Raw genomic sequence first — 5,070 nt, forward strand, 5'->3', positions numbered from 1 at the left:
GAAACCCAGGAATCAATAAGAAGATCAAACCTAAGGATAATAGGTATAGAAGAGAGTGAAGACTCCCAGCTCAAAGGACCAGTAAATATCTTCAACAGAATCATAGAAGAAAACTTCCCTAACCTAAAAAAAGAGATACCCATAGGCATACAAGAAGCCTACAGAACTCCCAATAAATCGGACCAGAAAAGTAACACTTCCCGTCACATAAGAGTCAAAACACCAAACGCACAAAATAAAGAAAGAATATTAAAAGCAGTAAGGGAAAACGGTCAAGTAACATATAAAGGCAGACCTATCAGAATCACACCAGATTTTTCGCCAGAAACTATGAAGGCCAGAAGATCCTGGACTGATGTCATACAGACCCTAAGAGAACACAAATGCCAGCCCAGGTTACTGTATCCTACAAAACCCTCAATTAACATAGATGGAGAAACCAAGATATTCCATGACAAATCAAAATTTACACAATATCTTTCTACAAATCCAGCACTACAAAGGATAATAAATAGTAAAGCCTAACAGAAGGAGGCAAGCTATACCCTAGAAGAAGCAAGAAACTAATTGTCTTGGCAACAAAACAAAGAGAAGAAAAGCACACAAACATAACCTCACATCCAAATATGAGTATAACAGGAAGCAATAATCACTATTCCTTAATATCTCTCAACATCAATGGCCTCAACTCCCCAATAAAAAGACATACATTAACAAACTGGATATGCAACAAGGACCCTGCATTCTGCTGTCTACAGGAAACACACCTCAGAGACAAAGACAGACACTACCTCAGAGTGAAAGGCTGGAAAACAAGTTTCCAAGCAAATGGTCGGAAGAAGCAAGCTGGAGTAGCCATTCTAATATCAAATAAAATCAATTTTCAACTAAAAGTCATCAAAAAAGATAAGGAATGACACTTTATATACATCAAAGGAAAAATCCACCAAGATGAACTCTCAATCCTAAATATCTATGCCCCAAATACAAGGGCACCTACATAAGTAAAAGAAACCTTACTAAAGCTCAAAACACACATTGCACCTCACACAATAATAGTAGGAGATTTCAACACCCCACTCTCATCAATGGACAGATCATGGAAACAGAAATTAAACAGAGACGTAGACAGACTAAGAGAAGTCATGAGCCAAATGGACTTAACAGATATTTATAGAACATTCTATCCTAAAGCAAAAGGATATACCTTCTTCTCAGCTCCTCATGGTACTTTCTCCAAAATTGACCATATAATTGGTCAAAAAACGGGCCTCAACAGGTACAGAAAAATAGAAATAATCCGATGCGTGCTATCGGACCACCACGGCCTAAAACTGGTCTTCAATAACAATAAGGGAAGAATGCCCACATATACGTGGAAATTGAACAATGCTCTACTCGATGATAACCTGGTCAAGGAAAATATAAAGAAAGAAATTAAAGACTTTTTAGAATTTAATGAAAATGAAGGTACAACATACCCAAACTTATGGGACACAATGAAAGCTGTGCTAAGAGGAAAACACATAGCGCTGAGTGCCTGCAGAAAGAAACAGGAAAGAGCATATGTCAGCAGCTTGACAGCACACCTAAAAGCTCTAGAACAAAAAGAAGCAAATACACCCAGGAGGAGTAGAAGGCAGGAAATAATCAAACTCAGAGCTGAAATCAACCAAGTAGAAACAAAAAGGACCATAGAAAGAATCAACAGAACCAAAAGTTGGTTCTTTGAGAAAATCAACAAGATAGATAAACCCTTAGCCAGACTAACGAGAGGACACAGAGAGTGTGTCCAAATTAACAAAATCAGAAATGAAAAGGGAGACATAACTACAGATTCAGAGGAAATTCAAATAATCATCAGATCTTACTATAAAAGCCTATATTCAACAAAACTTGAAAATCTGCAGGAAGTGGACAATTTCCTAGACAGATACCAGGTACCGAAGTTAAATCAGGAACAGAAAAACCAGTTAAAAAACCCCATAACTCCTAAGGAAATAGAAGCAGTCATTAAATGTCTCCCAACCAAAAAGAGCCCAGGTCCAGACGGGTTTAGTGCAGAATTCTATCAGACCTTCATAGAAGACCTCATACCAATATTATCCAAACTATTCCACAAAATTGAAACAGATGGAGCACTACCGAGTTCCTTCTATGAAGCCACAATTACTCTTATACCTAAACCACACAAAGACCCAAGAAAGAAAGAGAACTTCAGACCAATTTCCCTTATGAATATCAACGCAAAAATACTCAATAAAATTCTGGCAAACCGAATTCAAGAGCACATCAAAACAATCATCCACCAGGATCAAGTAGGCTTCATCCCAGGCATGCAGGGATGGTTTAATATATGGAAAACCATCAACGTGATCCATTATATAAACAAACTGAAAGAACAAAACCACATGATCATGTCATTAGATGCTGAGAAAGCATTTGACAAAATTCAACACCCCTTCATGATAAATGTCCTGGAAAGAATAGGAATTCAAGGCCCATACCTAAACATAATAAAAGCCATATACAGCAAACCAGTTGCTAACATTAAACTAAATGGAGAGAAACTTGAAGCAATCCCACTAAAATCAGGGACTAGACAAGGCTGCCCACGCTCTCCCTACTTATTCAATATAGTTCTTGAAGTTCTAGCCAGAGCAATCAGACAACAAAAGGAGGTCAAAGGGATACAGATCGGAAAATAGTCAAAATATCACTATTTGGAGATGATATGATAGTATATTTAAGTGATCCCAAAAGTTCCACCAGAGAACTACTAAAGCTGATAAACAACTTCAGCAAAGTGGCTGGGTATAAAATTAACTCAAATAAGTCAGTAGCCTTCCTCTACACAAAAGAGAAACAAGCCGAGAAAGAAATTAGGGAAACGACACCCTTCATAATAGACCCAAATAATATAAAGTACCTCGCTGTGTCTTTAACCAAGCACGTAAAAGATCTGTACAATAAGAACTTCAAGACACTGAAGAAAGAAATTGAAGAAGACCTCAGAAGATGGAAAGATCTCCCATGGTCATGGATTGGCAGGATTAATATAGTAAAAATGACCATTTTACCAAAAGCAATCTACAGATTCAATGCAATCCCCATCAAAATACCAATCCAATTCTTCAAAGAGTTAGACAGAACAATTTGCAAATTCATCTGGAATAACAAAAAACCCAGGATAGCTAAAACTATCCTCAACAATAAAAGGACTTCAGGGGGAATCACTATCCCTGAACTCAAGCAGTATTACAGAGCAATAGTGATAAAAACTGCATGGTATTGGTACAGAGACAGACAGATAGACCATGGAATAGAATTGAAGACCCAGAAATGAACCCACACACCTATGGTCACTTGATTTTTGACAAAGGAGCCAAAACCATCCAATGGAAAAAAAATAGCATTTTCAGCAAATGGTGCTGGTTCAACTGGAGGGCAACATGTAGAAGAATGCAGATCGATCCATGCTTATCACCCTGTACAAAGCTTAGGTCCAAGTGGATCAAGGACCTCCACATCAAACCAGACACACTCAAACTAATAGAAGAAAAACTAGGGAAGCATCTGGAACACATGGGCACTGGAAAAAATTTCCTGAACAAAACACCAATGGCTTATGCTCTAAGATCAAGAATCGCCAAATGGGATCCCATAAAACTGCAGAGCTTCTGTTAGGCAAAGGACACTGTGGTTAGGACAAAATGGCAGCCAACAGATTGGGAAAAGATCTTTACCAATCCTAGATAGAGGCCTTATATCCAAAATATACAAAGAACTCAAGAAGTTAGACTGCAAGGAGACAAATAACCCTATTAAAAATGGTGTTCAGAGCTAAACAAAGAATTCACAGCTGAGGAATGCCGAATGGCTGAGAAACACCTAAAGAAATGTTCAACATCTTTAGTCATAAGGGAAATGCAAATCAAAACAACCCTGATATTTCACCTCACACCAGTGAGAATGGCTAAGATCAAAAACTCAGGTGACAGCAGATGCTGGCGAGGATGCGGAGAAAGAGGAACACTCCTCCATTGTTGGTGGGATTGCAGACTGGTACAACCATTCTGGAAATCAGTCTGTAGGTTCCTCAGAAAATTGGACGTTGAACTGCCTGTGGATCCAGCTATACCTCTCTTGGGCATATACCCAAAGGATGCCCCAACATATAAAAAAGACACGTGCTCCACTATGTTCATCGCAGCCTTATTTATCATAGCCAGAAGCTGGAAACAACACAGATGCCCTTCAACAGAGAAATGGATACAGAAAATGTGGTACATCTACACAATGGAATATTACTCAGCTATCAAAAACAACGACTTTATGAAATTCGTAGGCAAATGTTTGGAACTGGAAAATATCATCCTGAGTGAGCTAACCCAATCACAGAAAGACATACATGATATGCACTCATTGATAAGTGGCTATTAGCCCAAATGCTTGAATTACCCTAGATGCCTAGAACAAATGAAACTCAAGACGGATGATCAAAATGTGAATGCTTCACTCCTTCTTTAAAAGGGGAACAAGAATACCCTTGGCAGGGAAGAGAGAGGCAAAGATTAAAACAGAGACTGAAGGAACACACATTCAGAACCTGCCACACATGTGGCCCATACATATACAGCCACCCAATTAGACAAGATGGGTGAAGCCAAAAGGGCAGACCGACAGGAGCCTGATGTAGATCGCTCCTGAGAGACACAGCCAGAATACAGCAAATACAGAGGCGAATGCCAGCAGCAAACCACTGAACTGAGAATAGGTCCCTCGTTGAAGGAATCAGAGAAAGAACTGGAAGAGCTTGAAGGGGCTCGAGACCACATATGTACAACAATGCCGAGCAACCAGAGCTTCCAGGGACTAAGCCACTACCTAAAGACTATACATGGACTGACCCTGGACTCTCACCTCATAGGTAGCAATGAATATCCTATTAAGAGCACCAGTGCAATGGGAAGCCCTGGATCCTGCTAAGACTGAACCCCCAGTGAACTAGACTTTTGGGGGGAGGGCGGCAATGGGGGGAGGGTTTGGAGGGGAACACGTATAAGGGAG

The sequence above is a fragment of the Rattus norvegicus genome, chromosome 1 (genome assembly GCF_021556685.1).
Source record: "Rattus norvegicus strain SHRSP/BbbUtx chromosome 1, alternate assembly SHRSP_T2T, whole genome shotgun sequence".
In the NCBI taxonomy this organism is placed as follows: Eukaryota; Metazoa; Chordata; class Mammalia; order Rodentia; family Muridae; genus Rattus; species Rattus norvegicus.